General features: G+C 35.4%; 1 pseudogene; it reads left to right on the forward strand.

Moving 5' to 3' along the window:
* Positions 1 to 21,759, forward strand: part of LOC135365469 (high mobility group protein B1-like) — a 72,460-nt pseudogene extending 50,701 nt beyond the window's left edge.
* Positions 21,760 to 22,181: the final 422 nt, after the last annotated feature.

The following is a 22,181-nucleotide window of genomic DNA, read 5'->3' on the forward strand; positions in this document are numbered from 1 at the left end:
AATTTGGGGCGAGATAGGGAAATGGACATTTCTGAGCTTCATGAAAGAGGGTGATAAAGGCCACAGTGAAAGAAATTTGTAGAGGACTCATATATATTTCTTGAGGCAGCAAAGATATGAGAAATTTGCCACCCAGTTTTATCACATAATATCACCGAATTTTCACGTTAGAGGGAAAACTGAATAATGATCAATATAGATGACCTGTAAGCCAGGGCCATAAACGAGAGGTTTTCAAAGAGAAAAGAATGTTATTACTTAATGGTGACATATATGATATGCTTAATAGGGTGCCTGGCAAGAAAATTGAAGCAATCTTTGGATAATTCACATTATTAAGAGTTCTGTTTGTAAATATGTTTATGCATAGCGTTCAGAAAAAAATCTTTATCAAAATTCTATTTATTTTGTAAAATGTATGGTAAACTAATCACATATTGAGTAAGAAGACGATGTATATACAACATTTGACTTTTGATTTACTAGTCTCTTCACAACTCATAAAACACAGTGCCTGACTTTCTAGCCACTGCAATGACACAAGTAAAGGAAGTAAAATACACATATTTTAGAAAGGAAGAAATAAAACTGTCCCTATTTGTAGATGATGTGATCGCCTATCTAAAAATCCCAACAAAAATAAATAAAAAAAATAAAAATCCCAACAAATATACAGAAATAAAAATAAAAACCCATAGAGCTAACAAATAACTTCACCAAGTTTATAAAATACAAGATAAACATACAAAAATAAATTGTATTTCTATGTACTAGCAATGAACACATGATCACCAAAATTAAAAATACAATACCATATATACTGGCTCAAAAATAATGGAATACATAGGTATAGATCTAACAAAACATGTGAAATATTTGCTTGCCAAAATCTAAAAAATGATGATAAAGGAAGTTTTTAAAGATCTAAGTAAATGGGGAAACATTTTCTGATTATGAATTGGAAGACTTCACAGAATAAAGATGTCAAGTCTCAACAAATTGATAACACAGATTTAATCAATTCCTGTCATACTCTCATCAAGACTTTTTGTAAATGTAGACAAAATTATTCCAAAATTTATATGGCAATGTATAGATCTCAGAATAGCTAAAACAATGTTGACAGAAAAAAGAATAAAGTGGGAGGAATAAGTCTATCTGATTTCAAGGTTTTTTATATAGCTTCAGTATTCAAGACTGTGCCAATTGCAGAGGGTTAGACATATAGATCGCTGGAACAGAATAGAGAGCTTGGTAATAGATCCATACAAACCGGCCTGATTTGGACAAAAATGCAAAAACAATTCCATGTCGCCTTTTCCACAAAAGCTGCTGGATTTTTTACCTTACACAAAAATCAAATCAATAGGAAACAACAGATGTTGGCGAGGACACATAGAAAGAGGAACCCTCCTACACTGCTGGTCGGAATGCAAACTGCTGCGGCCACTCTGGAAAACAGCATGGAGGTTCCTCAAAATGTTAAAAATAGAGCTACCCTATGGCCTAGCAATTGCACTACTAGGTATTTACCCAAAGGACACAAAACACTTACATGAATCTGTGTTATTGTAGGAGAAACCTGGAGCCATTTGCTATGTAGTTGTTTTCAGAACCATCTGTGAAAATTTTTCCAGAACTCATAACTCACAAGCACAAAATCATCTATCCAGGTAAAAGGAAACCAGTATCCTAACAGCCAAAAAAAGCCTTTTAACTTGCTTTCATGTTTGTATATGTACAGGGGGAGAAACCTGAAGGAAATGAAAAGACAGAATTATGTCAATGATTAAACAAAGACAATACCTGCTTCTCCTTTTACCCCAGGTAACCAAAACACAAAAGAGATCAGATTAAAAGGAGAGAAGATGCCCAACTGGTAATGGATATAAAGCAGGAAGATGGCATAAACATGCCCTTACCTTTTTCCTTCTCATAATGCTCCCTAACATAGGGACATTTTGCCATGCTGTGATTCTCTGAAGGGACAAGGAGGAGATAAGGAAAATATTCTGCAAACATAAACCAGAGAGGCAATAACTGAAAATAAAGTGAATGTGGTTGAAAATGAAGCATCAGTCTCTAGTAGTATCAATAAGGTTCATGTGACTTCCTTTATATTACTGTTGCCAGCCAAAGCAATAGTATCCCATGGACCAGGTAAGACCAGCTCTAAATGGCTATATTGTGCAAGAGAAGGAATAATCATGACAAAGCTAATGAACAGAAGATCAGGTCTCTTCCTCATTTTTCTTTTCAGCCGCGTAAGTTCTGAAGTGTCTGTTATAATTCAGAGAGGAGAAGTTTCCAAAGTTAATAATTAGAAACTAATTAACTGCACTGAATGGTGTGTGTGCATGTGTATATGTGTTTGTGCAATTAAAAGGTATAATGAGAGATTTCTTAATGTCACAAATTGTAGAAAATATTATACTTCTTATGAGTACTGACTTTTTTCTTCCTTTTCAATGTTTAAGGTAGATGGACGTGGAAACCAACAGAGAAAAAGAAGACCCTTTGGCGGGACCCCTGGGTGGCTCAGTGGTTAAGCGTCTGCCTTCGGCTCAGGTCATGATCCCAGGGTCCTGGGATTGAGTTCCGCATCAGGCTCCCTGCTCTGCGGGAATCCTGCTTCTCCCTCTCCCATTCCCCCTGCTTGTGTTCCCCCTCTCGCTGTGTCTCTCTCTGTCAAATAAATAAAATCTTTAAAAAAAAAAGAAGACCCTTCGGGAAATGAGTTAACATATTATTATCATCTTTGGCAATTAGCATTTATTGAGCAACTTGGCACTTGGTAGTTTGAGTCTCCACAGAGATTCCATATTGAGACAGGTTTCTATATTCTGTAACTTTATGGTCATCTATCAGAGGACTAGATTAATCTGCTAATGCATTACATCATGAGGAATTATTCTTGGATTTGTTTTTCTAAGGGAAATTATATTTTTAAACAAGTTAATCTGTGTATCTCATTCAAATATTTGTAATTGGAAACTTATTTGTTTCAATAAATATGATTTTTCAGAGCTGGAGGGAAATTTACCTTGTAGATTGTTGCTATGAGCATTGGGAGAGCCAGGAACCAATTCTTGCCCATGGTAGCATATATCTACAAGTTGAATTATTTTTTCAATTCGATATCGGTGAGAGTAAACAGCTGGTTCACTCCAGGGGATAATTTTCCCTGTTAAATGTCATTTAACATAAAGTTCACTCTGATGCTATCAAATCTTCCTTTTTGTAGCAGGTCTAATTTGGTATCACTTTTTTACAAGTGTTGTAATAGAATTAACCAATAGTTAATGGTGAGTATTGTCTGTGCTTGTCTTGATGCTAAAAACTAATGTTCTTAATTCCTTTTGGAGTCTGACACTTAGACCAAAAAATAGCTCTCATATATGCATACGCAAACAGGGCCATTTTGAAGTTTTAAAGAAGTAAACAACAATTATAAATGTGTTGGGAGTCACAAATTTACTCTCTCAGCAAGTCATATGTGGAGAAGAAATATAATTTCTTCATATAATTTACTTATCTTCAGCAAAAGAACCTACCCGCTGGAAGAAAAAAATTAAAACTTAGTCCCAGCTGCTGATTCCCACACTCCCTTTACATAATGATCTTTCTTTGAGATAATTGTTCAACATTGCTGTTATTGTTGCCTCAACACTTGCTCCTCTCTGATGTTGTGCTTGAAATTTATGGGGAGACTCAGGGGAGGCCTTGGTAGAACAGTTAAGAAGGCAGAGAACGTTGGCGTGCATTGAACTCCAGAGAGACAGCACTGGGGCAAGTGAGAGCGAGCCGGACACTAAGCGACTCTGTGCCTCACTGAGGAAAAGAATTAAACCAGGGTGAAGGAGATCCTAAGAAGCCCAGAAACAAAATGTCATCATATGCATTCTTTGTCCAAACTGGCCCAGAGGAGCAAAAGAACAAGCACCCAGATTCTTCAGTCAGCTTCTCAGAGTTTTCCAAGAAGTGCTCAGAGAGGTGCAAGATCATGTCTGCTAAAGAGAAATGGAAACATACCCCCCTCAAGGGGAAACCAAAAAGAGTTCAAAGATCACAATGCACCCAAGTGGCCTCCTTTCGCCATTTTCTTGGTTTGTTCTGATCATCGCCCCCAAGTCAAAGGAGAACATTCCAGCTTCTCCGTTGGTGGTGCTGCCAAGAAACTGGGAGGGACGTGCGGTAGTAACACGGCTGCAGGTGGCCAAAGGCTGCTAGGCTGAAGGCAAGATATGAAAAGGATGTGGCTGCATACCGAGCTAAAGGAAAGCCTGATGCAGAAAAAAAAAAAAAAAAAGAGAGAGAGAGAGAGAGTCGTCAGGGCTGAAAAAAGCAAGAAAAAGAAGGAAGAGGAAGAAGACGAGGAAGATAAAGATGAGGAGGAGGAAGGTGAAGAAGATGATGATGATAATGAAGTTGGATCAAGCGCAGTTTTTTTTTTTTTTTTTTTTCTGGTCTCTAAATCATTTTACACTCCTCCACCCTGTACACAGCTGTTTTTAAAGAAAAAGAATGGAAATGTAAGGCTGTGTAAGATTTGTTTTTAAGCTGTACAGTGTCTTTTTCTTGTATGGTTAACACACTATCGGATGTCTTTATATAGCCCTGTCCTGATGGTATTTTCAGTGGCCACTAACCTTGCCTGGGACAGTGTGGGGACGGTAAATCGGTATGGAAATCGAAAGCAGGTTCTTGTTGGTGCCCAGTTCAGATTAGTTATGGATGGGGATGGCAGGTTTTTCATCTTCAGTCGTCTCTGATGTAGCCTACATGAAGTAATCTTTCTGTTAACTGTTAATACCACTCTGTAATTGCAAAGAAAAAAAAAGTTGCAGCTGTTTTGTTGACATTCTGAATGTTTCTGAGTAAATACAATTTTTTTAATTTAAAGAAAAAAGCAGAGAAACGTGGTCAGGCTGGATGATGTTGCACTCCAGCTGCTTCCCTGTACAGCACTGATGTTGAGTCAGGAGCTAGTAGGCTTACCATAAAGTCCGTCCAGGCGGAGTGAAATGACCTTATAATAATAAGTGCTGTGGGCATAACATAACTGTGAAGCTACATACAGGCTTAGCCCAAGGAAGCTAAGTGAGCAGGTTTTAGTTTCCAAGCTCTGATCCATCTGAGAAAGACTACAACTCTGACCACAAAAGCCAGCAGCAAACAACATGAGGATGCCCAGGACGGGACCAGGCCAGCCACACCAAAACTTAACCAAACCAGCCATTTTGCAGCTTGGTCAGAGGATTCAGAGAACACCTGGAGGTAAAGATGAGTCATTTATTTTGCCAGTATGAGGTCAGATGATCACACCTCTCCCTGAGAGGAACTAGAGAGAGAATAAAAGGGAGTTGAGCAATTATCTTCCAAAAGATTGAGCATTACCTAAAATGGCTGTTTATATTCTCAAATTGGACTTAGTTATGAGAAGAAAAGGACAAGCTGTCGTATTTCCCCTGTATTTCCGCAGGTTCCACTACTTACCAGATTTGGTGCCCCTGCTACCTAGGCGACAAATGCAGCCTCAAATAAATAACGAATAACTCTGCATAGGCTCCTAAGAGAAGTAACAGAAAATAATGACAAGCAAAGTCATATTTCATTTATAACTGGGCTTTAATTTCGATTCTCAGTAACTCAAGAACTCACGTAAGCTGAGATAAACCTTGCAAAGTAGTCTACTAGCCTAAGCTAGATCTGGGAAATGATCGGTAAGTAAAATGCCTGTTGTAACTACTTCACCTATATGAGCACCATTATTTGTTAACTAGACTCTTATTCTTATAGCAAAAGGAAGAACAATAAAATTACAAATTAAAAAAAAAAATAGGAGGTGCCTGGGTGGCTCAGTCAGTTAAGCGGCTGCCTTCAGCTCCGGTCATGATCCCAGGGTCCTGGGATCGAGCCCCGCATCGGGCTCCCTGCTCAGCGGGGAGCCTGCCCCCCACCCCCCGCTCATGATCTCGCTCTCTCTCGCTCTCTCTCTGTCTGTCTTAAATAGATAAATAAAATGTTAAAATAATAAAAATAATAATTATAATAATAGTAATAATACAAATGGGAGGAAAAAATCCCACACTGGAACATTAGTATAAATGGAAATAAAGGTCAGGAAACAAGACAAGAGGGAAAGCACTGGCCCATTGTTTAGAGTGATTTTGCCTAAAGTGATCGGTCCATGCCTTCTCGGACAACTACAGTCCTGAACTTATTCTTTTTTTTTTTTTTAAAGATTTATTTATTTCTTTGACAGAGACACAGCGAGAGAGGGAACACAAGCAGGGGGAGTGGGAGAGGGAGAAGCAGGCTTCCCGCGGATTAGGGAGCCCCATGCAGGGCTCGATCCCAGAACCCCGGGATCATGACCTGAGTCGAAGGCAGACGCTTAACGACTGAGCCACCCAGGCGCCCCTGAACTTAGTTATTCTTTAGAAGAGAAAGTATACTATGGGAGCGGGGGCAAGCTACCCCAAAATGTGCCACTTTGGCATATTGGTTATTTAAAATAGAAATTACTTAAATAACAGTCAGTGCAAGGACCCTCAGACCCTCCTCTGTCCTCCTGAAATCAGGAAGTAAATATCCCATTTGAAATGTACTCTCCCTGTACTAAGAAGTAAAAAAGACATCCTTATCACCAGAGAGAGGAACTTTAAAGCTGAGAAAGCTACAGAAGCAAACCTTGTTACTTTATTCTAATCACTACCTCTGCCCAAATTCCATTTAGAATTCCTTACTAATTAAAGCTCCCAAACATTTGTTTTCTTTATCCTGTCAATTCCTTACAAATTTATTGTCTCTTTGTCTAAAAAGTATAATAGCAGCCTGCCTTGGTCATTTCTTTAGATCTCATTTTCATTATTGGACCTCCATGTGCACGTAATAATTTTTTTCCTCCTATTTATCTGTCTCATGTAAATTTATCTTAGTGCAGCTGGAAGACCTTGAAGGATAGAGGAAGAATTTTTCCTTCCGTATAATACGAAGAAAGAAATCTTATGCTTCAACTTTTCTGTTCTATTTTACAACCACAAGGTAAGAGACAAGTTGCTGGAACTACACATATTTATTTTATTTTATTTTTTAAAAGATTGACTGATTGATTGATTGAATTACTCTAGGAGAGAGAAAGAGAATGCAGGGGGTAGGGGCAGAGGAAGAGGAAGAGAGAGAATCTCAAGGAGACTCCCCACTGAGCACAGAGTCCAAGTTGCGGGTTTATCTCACAATCCTGAGATCATGACCTGAGCCAAAATCAGGAATCAGACACCCAGGCGCCCCTGGAACTATACATTTTTAATTCCTTGGAAAATCCCATCCCACTGGCTGTAAGTAGGGGCACTCTAATCTTTGTAAAACCGAAAGATGAAGCGAAATGGTCCTCTTGTTAGGGTGTGAAAATAGGAGTGTAGTACAACAGAAAAGGGTTTCCAATTCCTAATGCCCAAAATACATAAAGCAGATAATTTATGATACAGTGACCTTGAAAATAAATCAGAAAATAAAAAAGTTATGAGTACATCCTGCTTCTTTCTTATCAGCTTGCCATCAGTTGAAAGCAGGTACAATAGGAATATCAATTTCTTCTTATTTTCCATATTCTATGACCCCAGTTTTTGACATTTGATGAATTAATAGAAGCAAAACATGTGTAATTATACCTCAGCCTGAATGAAAACACCCATAGCCTTTCATTTTTTTTTTTTTTCAAATGAGCCTTATAATAAAGGTTTTGAGCATAGGAATGGTAATTATGTTGGGCATATTTCAAATTTAGAAATTTGAAACCCCTACTCTAAACCTCTTACAGTTTGGGGGCTCCTGAGTTGTTCAGTCGGTAAGCATCAGACTCTTGATTTTGGCTCAGGTCATGATCTCAGTGTCGTGAGATCAAGCCCCAAGTCAGCCTCTGCCCTGGGCGTGGAGCCTGCTTGAGATTTTCTCTCCTTCTCTCTCTGCCATTCTTCCACCACTCTCTCTCTCTTTCCCCTCCTCTCTCTTTAAATAAAACAAAAAATAAATAAAAATAAACCTCTTACAGTTCTGCTTAGACAGTCTTACTTTTATTTTTTTTTCTAGAGTGATACAGTGGGTAATTTACCTTCAGGTAGACTCACACATACCTCCTTTACCAGGAGATAGGCCTTTTGTTAACAAATTTTGAAGAAAGAAACTTTATAAAAAAGTTTTGCTCATTTCTTCTCATTTAGCTTAAACATTTCAGGAAATGTTGTTTTAAGTGTATTTGTAATTCACATTCTGAAGTGTTAGCACTTTTCTCATAAGGAGAAATAATAGGCAGTTGGGCAGATCATGAAGAATTTCCTATAGTCTCTTTTTCTAAAGATTAAACATATATTGGGGTGTCTGGGTAGTTCAGTTGGCTAGACATCCTTCTCTTGATTTCAGCTCAGGTCATGATCTCGGGTCCTGAGATTGAGCCTCACATTGGGGGCTCTGCATTCAGTGCAGAGTCTGCTTCCTCTTTCTCCCTCTCTCTCTGCCCTGCATCCCCATCTCCCTCTCCCTCTCTAAAATAAATAAATCAATCTTAAAAAATATATATATATATGTATGTATTTCTGGGGCGCCTGGGTGGCACAGTTGGTTAAGCATCTGACTCTTGGTTTCAGCTCAGGTCATGATATCAGGGTCGTGAGATCGAGCCCTGTGTCAGGCTCCATGCTTAGCACAGAGTCTGCTTAAGACTCTTTCTCTGCCTCTCTCTTGAATAAATAAATAAATCTTAAAACATATATATATTTCTTTTTCTCAGCCCCCCCATATATCCAGAAATTTTGTATTCTCATCTGATATGTCTAACACTCAAAAGGTACAACTGTTTTGAACTTCCACTCCCACTCATTTTCTAGTTCTCTGCCAATGAGGGAAAGCAATTCAAGGCCATTTCTATGCAGCATCTTGCCTTTCTATCCCCCTAGCTGTGTGTAGCTGAATTACTTAGACCTATGTGGTCATGCAAAATTCTTAGATTGGTTAGAATTAGCTCACTTCTTTTATAGGTCTCATGAAGCCTCCAATAGGCAAAAGAGAAGAAACAGTTTTCCTCACAAATCCTCCTTAGCACATTATAATTAAACAATAATACAATTGTGGGGTAAAATTCTGATCCTCTGTAATATTTATAGATATAAGTTTGGTGAAATCATAGCTGCTTGTTCTTTTTAGTGATCTGCAAACACCTGAACTATATCAGAAGCAGAAAGACCATAGTTCATTATTAAAGCCACATTTTAAAGAACCACCAGGGAGACAAAGGGATATTTAGTGATTAATATTAGCTTACATTCTCTAAGGAAAAATAAGAAGAATAACAGGAAGAATTTTTGACTAATAACACAGATGACATCATTCTACTAAATAGATGAGCAATGAGAGAAGCATTTAAACTTTTTCTATACAGAATTTGGGATTTTCATAACATATAAATTGATCATAGCTCTAAAAGTATTTTATTTTAATTTTTGTTTCAAGGTTTTATTTAAATTCTGGTTAGTTAACATATAAGGTAATATTGGTTTCAGGAGTAGAATTTAGTGATTCATCACTTACATATAACATCCAATGTTTATCACAAGTGCCCTCCTTAAAAGTATTTTAATAGTACTTTTCTAATTCTAACTTTAAGACTCTTAATTCATTCTAATTTTAAAGCTGTATGACTAAAAATTATTTCCATAGCAGAAATTTAGTGTTAACTGGATAAAAATAGAGTTAGCTACATTGCTTCTTTTTCCATAGAAATACCTTCACATTGATAGTACAAGCACCACTGATAGCAGGAATAATTAATTATCCTTCTGAGTACAGAATCTGAAATAAAATGATAATTTATTAATGTCTGCACTGATATTGTGATGGTGATCTGGTCATATCTTGTACAAACGAAAATACCCCAATAACAAGAAAACGAAAGTTGTCTTAGAATGGAAATACATTTTTATTTAAACCTGACTCCCCAAGAAAATTTATTTGCAGAGTTACAACTATACATTCAAAATACTAATTCAAAGAGATACATGCACCTCAATGTTTATAGCAACATTATCTATAATAGCCAAATTATGGAAACAGCCCAAATGCCCATTGACTGATGAATGGATAAGGAAGAGGTACAGACACAATGGAATATTACTCAGCTATAAAGAAGAATGAAATCTTGCCATTTGCAATGACATGGTTGGAGCTAGAGTGTATTATACTAAGCGAAATAATTCAGTCAGAGAAAATATAGTAGGGTGCATGGTAATTAAACTAGTGTTTTTCAGTCAGAGAAAGACAAATACCGTATGATTTCACTCATAAGTAGAATTCAAGAAACAAAACAAATGAGCATGGGGGAGAAAAGAGAGAGTGGCAAAGCAAGAAACAGTCTCTTAACTACAGAGAACAAACTGATGGTTGCCAGAAAGGAGGTGGTGGGGGGGAATGGGTTAAATGGATGATTGTGATGAAGGAGTGCACTAATTACGATGAGCACTGAGAGTTGTATGGAAGTATTGAATCACTATTGTGCATCTGAAACTAATATTACACTGTATATTAACTAACAAATTTAAATAAAAACTTAAAAAAAATTGAGATGGTGGATATGATTAACCAATTTAAAATTTATTTCTAAATTATCATACCTCCCAATATCTTTTTTGTCTAATTCATTATGATATTCTAGTTCATCTGAGTTTGGATTTTTTTCTCTATGTAAAACTATATATTTTTTGTTTGTTTGTTTGTTTTAAAGATTTTATTTATTTATTTGTCAGAGAGAAAGAGAGCGTGCCCAAGCAGGGAGAGCAGAAGGCAGAGGGAGAAGCAGACTCCCCACTGAGCAAGGAGCCCAACGCAGGACTTGATCCCAGGACCCTGGGATCATGACCTGAGCCAAAGGCAGATGCTTAACCAACTGAGCCACCCAGTCATCCCCAAACTATATGTTTTATGTCTAAAATTGAATTTTGATTTTCCCTACTAAACAATTTATGGGTTGATTTTGAAGCAGCTGATTTCTCCAAAGGACTAAAAATGAAGACAGGTCACATGTAGCAATTTAGTAAACAATATCCTTCCTAGTGTTCAAGAGTTGAAAAAATCTAATAATTATTACAGGTTGAGATCAAAGGCACTTTACCAATTTCATTTTTTTATCACAAAGATCAGATGAGAGACAAAAATTTATAAATTCAAAAAGATAAAATGGGCAAAAAATACAGTGGAGAAAATATAGTAGGGTGCATGGTAATTAAACTAGTGTTTTTCAGACTGTTATTGGACCATCGTATCAAAATAAGGCATTGCAAAATATATTAATATTATTTATAAAGTATTAATCCATTTTAGTTGTATTTTTATCTTTTCAAAGTTCATAGAATTAAGCAATCCATTTTTCCAAGGTAAAACAGTGAGTCCAATAATCAAATCCTGAAGTTGCCCATGCTTACGTGCAGCTTCAAAAGCTATTAGCATAGTCCAGAAGACAGTGTTAAATAAGCAACTGAGTTCTGGAGCCAGACAAACTATGTTGACATCCTGGTTTTAAAAATTGCTGGCTGTATGATGTTGGGCAAGTTTGTTAATTTCTCTGAACTACAGTATTCACATCTATAAAGCTATTTTCATGTGTCAGAATGAGGCTTAAATCAATTGATATGTAGGGAATATTTAGAATGGACCCTGGCATAAAACAATGGTCAATAAGTGTTAGCATTTTTGCTTTTCAGAAAATTGACTTTCTCTAATTCTGAAAGGCATTCTTGTATAAGATGGAATGAGAGAGATGAAGCTTCTGAGAACAATGCCTCATGTTTTGCTGTGTAGACAGTTGTTAACACCTATTTTATATATTTTGATTTTCTGCATTTGTCTTTGATCTTCACTATATCTAATTAATTAGTCCTAAAATTTTTCAGTTAGTTAATTTCATTGCAATCATTCTTCTCTGTCTTCAGTACTCATATTTCCCTCACTTTTTCATAGAATTGCTCCCATTTTATAATCTATACAGTCCAATTTTCAACTCTTCTTGTATAGTTTTTTTACACTCTTATTCTCAGCCATTTACACTAGTAAATTGCTAGTAAAACATATAGCTAAGATTGGGTTAAAAATCTTTAAAAATTACATAAACATTGGAATTTTTAAAAATGGAATTCTGTGTTCTTAAAAACATTCCGTGTTCTCTATTAAGTTCAAAATTGAAAAAAATGATTAAAATTTTATATCATGAAATTACTAAGAAATTTTTTAAAAAGATGGTGTTTTTAACTGGTTTTAAATTGATTTGATTCAGTGACTATAAGAAAATATACGTTGCATGACTTCAGCTGTATTTTAGGGCATATCAGTGGTCTATAATGTAGAATGTGCTATGTGCACTTGAATAAAAGATATATTCTGCTATTGGTGGTTTATTCTAGAGATGTCTGTTTGAGCCAGTGGGTTTATAGTGTTGATGTCTTCTATTTCCTTGTTCTTCTGCTTAGTTGTTTTATTCATTGTTGAAAGTGAGGTATCAAAGTTTCCAAATATTATTGTTGACTTATCTATTTCTTTCTTCAATTCTGCCAGGTTGGACTTCATTTATTTTGAAGTTTTGTTCTTAGGTACATATGTTGTTAACTATTATTTTTATAATGAATTGACTCTTTTAGCATTATAAAATATCCATTTTGCATCTGGTAAGAATTTTTGTCTTAATACATTTTTGTCCAATGTTAGTGTAGTCATTCTAACTCTTTTTTGGTTATTGTTCCCATAATATATCAGTTTCCATCCTTTGACTCTAAATATATGTATTATTGAATCTAAAATGTGTCTTACAGACAGCGTATAATTGAATCATGCTTTTTTTCCTTATTTATTCTTCTAATCTCTGTCTTTGATTGCAGTATCTTATCAATTTATATTTAGTGTAATTACTGAGAAGATCAGATTTACTTCTGTCCCTTTGCTTTTCGTTTTCTATATATCTATATCTTTTTCCTCTATTTCTTTATTACTGTTGTCTTTTTTGTTAAATAGATATTTTCTTCTGCAGAATTTTAATTCTCTTGTTTCTTTTACCATTTTTTTATTTGACTTATTTTTTTATGTTTCAAGTTTTTATTTAAATTCTAGTTAGTTAACATATAGTGTAATATTCATTTCAGGAGTAGAATCTAGTGATTAATCATTTACATACAACACCCATACAAGTGCCCTCCTTAATACTCACCACCCGTTTACCCCATCCCCTTGCCCACCTCCCCTCTAGCAGCCCTCAGTTTGTTCTCTATAGTTAAGAGTGTCTTATGGTTTTCCCCCCCTCCCGCTTTTTTCATTCTCCAATGTTCCCCTGCTTCATTTCTTGAATTCTGTTGCTATAAACATTGGGGTGCATGTGCCCCTTCAAATCAGTTTTTTGGTTTTTGGTGTTTTTTTTACATCCTTTCAGTAAATACCCAGTACTGCAATTGCTGGATTATAGGGTAGTTCTATTTTTAAGTTTTTAAGGAAACTCCATACTGTTTTCCAGAGTGGCTGCACCAGTTTGGTTTGTTTTTGTTTTTGTTTTCCAGTTTAGTGCGTTGATATGGTAGATTAAATTGATCTCTAAATTGTTGGAACAGCTTTCCATACCTGGAATATACTCTACTTTGTCATGATGTGTACTGTTTTTAATGTTGTTGCATTTGGATTGCTAATATGTTATTGAGAATCTCTGTATCTAAAATCATGAGAGATATATCTGTAGTGTTTTTCGTTTTTTTTTTTTTTATTCTACCGTGGTATCAGAGTTACACTCATCAAATGGAAAGTGTTTCTTCCTCTTCCTGAACAAAATCTGTGAAACTGCTCTTAATTTTTCTTTATATATTTGGTAAAATTCTCCAGTGAAAATATCTGAGCCTCAATATATGAAGCTTTTAAATTATAAATTAAATTTCTTCCACATTTATAAAGCTATTCATATTATCTATTTCATCTTGGATGTATTTTGTACTTTATGATTTTTCAAGTATTATTCCAGTAATTCTAAGATTATAAGTATACATTTTTTTCACAATATTCCTTATTATTTTTTTAACACCTGCAGGCTCTATATATCCTCTCTCTCATTCCAGATAATACTGATTTGTATCTTTCCCTTTATTTTTGTCAGTTTTGGTAGATATTCACCAATTTTGTTGAGTTTTGTAAAGATGACCTACTGTTTCACCGATCATCTTTTTTTTTGTTTAGTTTCAATTTTGTTGATTTCTGCTCTTCATGATTTTCTTCCTTCTACTTGGTTTTGTTTTTTCTAGTCTCTTGAGATAGGAACATAGATTATTGATTAGAATGTTTCCTCATTTTATTATTATTTTTTTTAATTTTATTCTTATGTTAATCCCCATACATTACATCATTAGTTTTAGATGAAGTGTTCCATGATTCATTGTTTGTGCACAACACCCAGTGCTCCATGCAGAATGTGCCCTCCTCAATACCCACCACCAGGCTAACCCATCCTCCCACCCCCCTCCCCTCTAGAACCCTCAGTTTGTTTTTCAGAGTCTATTGTCTCTCATGGTTCGTCTACCCCTCCGATTTCCCCCGCTTCATTCTTCCCCTCCCGCTACCTTCTTCTTCTTCTTTTTTTTTTTTTCTTAACATATATTGCATTATTTGTTTCAGAGGCACAGATTTAAATGAGGAATTTATGACATTTAATGCAACATATTTCCCTTTTAATGCTGTCTTATCTGCATGCCATGAATTTTGATTATTGTACCTTTAGTTTCATTCACTTTCATATATACATTGTATATACATCCTGGGCTTTCTTTATTGGTCCATGATTTATTTAGAAGTATCTTGTTTGATTGCCATGTGTTTGGAGACTTTTAAAATTGTCTTTATGATAATTTCTAGTTTAATTCTTTTATGAGCACTACCTCGTTGTAATCTTGGATTTTTAGTTTATGCAATGTTGGACAAGTTACTTAACCTCTCTGTTTTGCTTCCCTTATCTATAAATAGGAATCATATAGATAGTACAGACAAGAACTATAATGTCTAACTCAAGGAAGTGCTATATATAACTTATGCTAAGATAAACTTAAGAATTTTTGTTTTACTGTAAAATAGAACTGCCTTTGATCTCATCCAGAGATAATGATTGCTAATGTGTAAAAAATGGTTTATTCTTATCAGGTGCTTTAATATCATGGACTCCTAGAATACTGCTGAGTACTTTTGTGTATTTACATTATATTTCAAAATAGAATGTGTGTTGACATATGATGCCATTTTAAATTATGGCCAAAATTTTATAACCAATTATAAAAGAAGATTGATATAATTAAGACAGCACTGACCTGGAAGTCCATTGCGATTTACCTAGTTGAAATTATTTAAAGTCTTGAACTTTACTTTGCTCACCTGTAAAATAAGATTTCACTAGATAACCTCTGGGGTTCTTTAAATCTCTTCACTCACGGTTGTGAATAGTTTACATATTTAAGGTTTCTTATTTAAATAACTCCTTGTCCTGCTTTAGCGACATAGTCGTGTAAAGCATATCTTTTCTTTTGTTATTCTAAATGCTGTCAGAATGCATGTCAGGAATCAAGGAGCAGACAAGAGCTGTCATTTACTTACTAATGAATTACTTTATTGATGAGGAACTTTTGCAAAGTTGCAAAATTATTTATCCCAGTATTTTAACTTGATATTCCTATTGGAGATAACTTTTATTTCTTTTTTATTTTATTTTATTATGTTATGTTAATCGTCATACATTATATCATTAGTTTTTGATGTAGTGTTCCATGATTCATTGTTTGTGTATAACACCCAGTGCTCCATTCAATATATGCCCTCTTTAATACCCATCACCAGGCTAACCTATCCCCCCACCCTCTCCCCTCTAGAACCCTCAGTTTGTTTCTCAGAGTCCATAGTCTCTCATGGTTCGTCTCCCCCCCCGATTCCCCCGTTCATTTTTCCCTTCCTACTATCTTCTTTTTTTTTTTTTTTTTTTTAACATAAAATGTATTATTTGTTTCAGAGGTACAGGTCTTGATTCATCAGTCTCACACAATTCACAGCGCTCACCATAGCACATTACCCTCCCCAATGTCTATCACCCAGCCACCCATCCCTCCCACCCCCCACCATTCCAGCAACCCTCAGCTTGTTTCCTGAGATTAAGAATTCCTCATATCAGTGAGATCATATGATACATGTCTTTCTCTGATTGACTCATTTCGCTTAGCATAATAACATCTTGTTCCATCCATGTCATTGCAAATGGCAAGATTTCATTGTTTTTTGTTGGGGTTTTTTTTGATGGCTGCATAATATTCCACTGTATATGTGTACCACATCTTCTTTATCCATTCATCTGTTGATTGACATCTTGGCTCTTTCCAGAATTTGGCTATTGTGGACATTACTGCTATAAACATTGGGGTGCACATACCCCTTCAGATCACTACATTTGTATCTTTGGGGTAAATACCCAGTAGTGCAATTGCTGGGTCATAAGGTAGCTCTATTTTCAACTTTTTGAGGAGCCTCCATACTGTTTTCCAGAGTGGCTGCACCAGCATGCATTCCCACCAAGAGTGTAGGAGGGTTTCCCTTTCTCTGAATCCCCTCCAACATCTGTTGTTTCCTGACTTGTTAATTTTAACCATTCTGACTGGTGTGAGGTGGTATCTCATTGAGGTTGTGATTTGGATTTCCCTGATGCCGAGCGATGTTGAGCACTTTTTCATGTGTCTGTTGACCATTTGGATGTCTTCTTTGGAAAAATGTCTGTGTCTTCTGCCCATTTCTTGATTGGATTAGTTGTTCTTTGGGTGTTGAGTTTGGTGAGTTCTTTATAGATTTTGGATACTAGCCCTTTATCTGATATGTCATTTGCAAATATCTTCTCCCATTCTGTCGGTTGTCTTTTGGTTTTGTTGACTGTTTCCTTTGCTGTGCAAAAGCTTTTTATCTTGATGAAGTCCCAATAGTTCATTTTTGCCCTTGCTTCCCTTGCCTTTGGCAATGTTTCTAGGAAGAAGCTGCTGCAGCTGAGGTCGAAGAGGTTGCTGCCTGTGTTCTCCTCTAGGATTTTGATGGACTCCTGTCTCACATTTAGGTTTTTCATCCATTTTGAGTCTATTTTTGTGTGTGGTGTAAGGAAATGGTCCAGTTTCATTATTCTGCATGTGGCTGTCTAATTTTCCCAACACCATTTGTTGAAGAGACTGTCTTTTTATTTCTTTATATATATTAGCACATCTCTTTATTTTCATACTTCTTTATATACCATAATTGTTTGACACAATAGTTACATGTCCTAATATATTTTTAACTCACTGACTGCAAGCCATACCATGTAAAATAATAATAGCGATGATGATGATGATGATGAAAAGAAGAAGGAGAAGAAGAGGAGAGGAGGAGGGGAGGAAGAAGAAGAAGAATACGATCAATATTGAGCACTTATGTAGCTGTTCTATAAGTAGGTACTGTCATTCCCATTTTACAAAGGCTGAAATAGAAAGTTTACATAATTTGCTTACACTATACACATTCTAATGGAAGAACAAATGCACGCAATGTAAACTTCTTACCCATGCTTTCACTGTTTCACACTTTATAAACTATAATGTATTTAATCAATGTTCTACTAGTGTGCATTTAGGTTTTTCTTTTTTCTTTTTCTTTTACAGAGAACCCAGTGAATAACTGTATGTATCCTTGTAAATCTTTTTAACTTAAGGTAATATGCAAGTTAAAAATACAAATAACACTTTATTGCAGCATCTATTTATCATACTCCATAACCATGTATTATCATATTTTAATTTTGAAAGCCTACTCAGTGAAAAAATATATGTGATTATTTCATAAAATTGAATTTCTTAAATTATTTGTGAAATTGGAAATCTTATATTTTATTTGGCTGTTTAAATAATTCTGTTGTGGATAAACTACTCATACTCTTAATAGTTACTCACTTTTACTTTCTGCAATTTATTGAAGTATACTTTATAAACAATAGGTCATGCACATTTAAAATATATAATTCAATTAATATTGACAGAAACACATACCTGTGAAACCACCAATGTAATCAAGAACAATTCTTACTCTCCCCAAAGAATCCTCATGCCACTTTGCCATTTCTTTATGAAGTAAACCTTTATTCTGCTTTTTGATATTATCGATTAGTTAGCATGTTTTATTTATTTATGTTTGCTTATCTATTTAGTTAAATTTATTTAAAATAATTATTTAAATAAGTGGAATTATAAAAATAAAGATTTTTGTTTCTTCAAATAATGTTTTCACTAAAAGTTTATAGTCATTATTTCATTAAGTATATATTCTGTTCATTTTTTATTACTCCTTCTGAGTTTTCAATTACACAAATTGTATCATTTGATATTGTCTAACAAACTTCTGAGACTTTGTTAATTATCTGTCTTTCTTTTTTGGAAGGATTGGGTAATTTTTTTTAAAAGATTTATTTATTTATTTATTTGACACAGAGAGAGAAAGTGCACAGCAGGAGGAGCAGCAGGCAAAGGGAGAGGGAGAAGCAGGCTCCCTGCTGAGCATGGAGCTCAATGAGAGGCTCAATCCCAGGACCCTGGGATCATGACCTGAGCCAAAGGCAGATGCTTAACCAACTGAGTCACCCACATGCCCCTAGATTGGGTAATTTTTACTAATCTTTCTTTAAGTGTACTGATTCTTTATTCTCACATCTCCATTATTTTGACAAAGATAAGAAAAACAGTAAGGAGTGACTTCAGGATGTTGCCAAATAGAAAATTCCAGCCCTCATTCCCCCATAGAAATACCAATTTAAAAAGCCTCAATGGGCAAAATACCTTCACAAAAGCCTAAGAATCCAGGTGAGTGATTACAGCAACCAGGTGGGGCACAGAAATGAAGAAAAGCACAGTGAAGAGAATAAGAAGGACAGTTTCACTTTAGAGCTCATATAGTGTAATGCTAAAAAAGATCCCCTCCATCTAGAAGTTCATCTATGGGGAAAAAGAGCCAAGTGACTGTATGACTTTGCCATGGACCTTAACCCCAGGCCCACCCCTGTGGATGCTGGCTCCAGGTCAGTCCAGTAGACCCAGATACCAGGCCTTCCCACCTATAGATTTAAGAATCAAGCCTAACTGCCTGTGGACCTTACAAACAAGAAAACCTACAGACTTTCCCAGGTGATTCACTCAGAATATCTGGGCATGCTGACTGAAGAGTTTTGCCTGCTGAAGCCAGTCTATAAAGACTTGAAGAAGTGGTTAGTTCTTCAAATGTATAGACACCATCAAAATACTATAAATATCAAAAAGAACTGGGCAAACATAACACTACCAAAGAAGAAAATAAAGCTCCAGTAACTAACCTGAAGAAAATGGAGATCTATGAACTGCTTGACAAAAAATTCAAAATGATCATCTCAAAGTAGCCCAGATCTACAAGACATGTACACAGCTAAATGAAATCAGGAAAACAATACATGAATAAAATGAGACATAAACCATTAAGAAAGAACTAATAGAAATTTTGGAGCTAAAGAAGACAATGACTGAACTGAAAAAATACAATTAGACATCTTCAACAGTAGACTCAATCAATCATTAGAATTAATAAGCTAAAAACAGGTCATTTGAAATTACCTAGTCATAAGAACTAAAAGAAAAAAGAGAATGAAAAAGAGCAAAGAAAGTCTATGGGACTTACAGAATTCCAACAAATAAACCGATATACAAATTATACAAGACAAAAAAGCAACAGAAAGGGGCATAAAGCATATTTAAAGAGATAGTGGCCCAAAATAAAATATAGAGAGGGAGATGGACCTCCAAATTCATAAAGCCCAAGAGTCCCCAAATAGATTAAATCTAAAGAGGTCTACAGCAAGGTACATTATACTTACATTGTCAAAAGTCAAAGACAAAGAGAATTTTGAGAGCAGAAAGAGAAGAGTGATTCATTACATAGAAGGGAACCCCTAAAAAACTATAGTTGATTTCACACCAAATGTACTGCAGGCTGGGAAAGAATGTAATGATATATTAAAAGTACTGAAAGAAAAAAAAAAACCCTACCAAACAAAAATATACCCAGCAAAATTGTCCTTTAAAAAATAAAGGAGAAATAAAGACTTTCCCAAACAAAAACTGAGAGAGTTCATTACCACAGGTTCTGCCTTACAAAAAGTGCTTAAAGGAGTTCTTTAAGTTGAAATGAAAATATGCTAAGCAGCAACATAAAAGTATATGAAAGTTTAAATCTCACTGGTAAAAGTAAATACATAGACAAATACAGAATAATGTAATAATGTAAGGGTGGCTCATAAATCAGTTTTAATCCTAGTATAAAAGGTAAGAGAAAAAAGAATTAAGAATAACCATAACCACAAAAATGGTTATTGGATACACAATCTAAAATGAAGTAAATTCTGATATTATTTAAATAAAGTGTGTGGGGGAATAAAAGTATAGACTTTTTTTGTGTGGTTGAACTTAAATTGTTATTAGTTCAGAAAGACTGTTACAATAGAAAGTGTTATGCACCCCTAATAGTAACCACAAAGAGAAAAAAATCCTAGCAGATACAAAAAAGATAAAGAAAAAATAATTAATGTATATCACACACATGTAAAAAATCTCAAATCATAAAGGAAGACAATAAGAGAGGAAGAGAGAAACAAAAGAGCTACAAATCATACAGAAAACAATGATAAATCTTTAAGTAATCACTAAATATAAATCAACAAATGTTAGTCAATAATTACTTAAATATAAATAGATACCAATGAAGATATTGACTGGTAGAATGGGTGTCCATTTTCTTCCTCAGGTAATAGGAAGTTTGATCATTATTTCTTTAAATAAATTTTCTTCTCCTTCCTCTATCTCTTCTTTTTGGGTTCCTATAATGTATATATTGGTCCACTTGATGGCGTCCTATTAATTCTGTAGGTTTTCTTTACTATTTCTCATTCTTTTTCTTTCTGCTCCTCTGTGACTGGATCATTTCAAATGGCTTTTATTTGAATTCACTGATTCTTTTGCTTACTCTTGTTCATGGTTTAACTCTTTAGTAATATTTTTTCAGGGCAGTTTTATTCTTCAGCTCCAGAATTTCTCTTTGGCTTTTTAAAAAATATTTTCTATCTCTCTGTTGAAATTCTAATTTTTTTTTTCATACATCATTTTCCTGATTTCAGTGAGCATTTTATGGGAGTGATTTTGAGTTCTTTGTCGAGCAATTAATATAGATTCATTTTTTTAGGGTCAGCTTTTGTAGATTTTTGTTGTTGTTGTTATTGTTCCTTTATGTGGACTATGTTTCCCTGTTTCTTCATTTTCCTGACACTTTGTATTGGTGTTGCACATTTGAAAAAACAGCCATTTTCCCCAGTCTCTGGGGACTAGCTTCCTACGAGGAAAGCCTTTTGCCAATCAGCCCCATTAGAGATTCTTACAGTCTCTCATATCTTTTCTGGGGCCATATCTTGTCTAGATTTACACGTATAAATTCCTGATTAAAGGGATTTTCTGGTTTCTTTTTAAGGAGTACGTAACCTTTCCCATTTCCGTCCGCTGTAGTGTGGACCCTCTGAAGCAGCAGTATACAGCTCAACTCTCAGCAGCCCCCAGGCATCTAGATTTCTTTATTTCCCATCAGCACTCTGAGACAGATCAGAAAGAAACCAGTCCCGTGGGCAGCCCCCCGTAAAATCTAGATGTTAGATGTATGTTTCAGTGTTCTCTTTCCCTGCCTAGAGATGCGCCAGACACTGTATTTTCTTGATCATGTCACACTGAGCCAAGGACGGGGATCAGGTGGTGACTGCATACTATGCCAAACTGCCCCCTTTGCTCTCAGTGGCGTGCCAAGTCCTGTGAATGCTCTAAGACAGGTGATTCCGAATCTTGTCCCTTTGGCACCTCCTTAGAAAGCTGGAATGTCAGATGCATATTCCAATGCTTTCTTTTCTCAGGGGGGGACAAGGATTGGGAATATTTGCCTGATGTTTTCTGCAATAAATTGGAGGGAGGTGATATAGCCAGTAAGTATGGCTATAGTCCAAATGGTCTCCTTTATTTTCAGCAGCTCCTAGCAAGGGGGGCCCTTTCCTTGTTGGTGCTCAGATTCAG

This window comes from Mirounga angustirostris, unplaced genomic scaffold (assembly GCF_029215605.1).
Source record: "Mirounga angustirostris isolate CCGP_5_RB_7025 unplaced genomic scaffold, mMirAng1.0.hap1 SCAF_8, whole genome shotgun sequence".
Classification (NCBI taxonomy): domain Eukaryota; kingdom Metazoa; phylum Chordata; class Mammalia; order Carnivora; family Phocidae; genus Mirounga; species Mirounga angustirostris.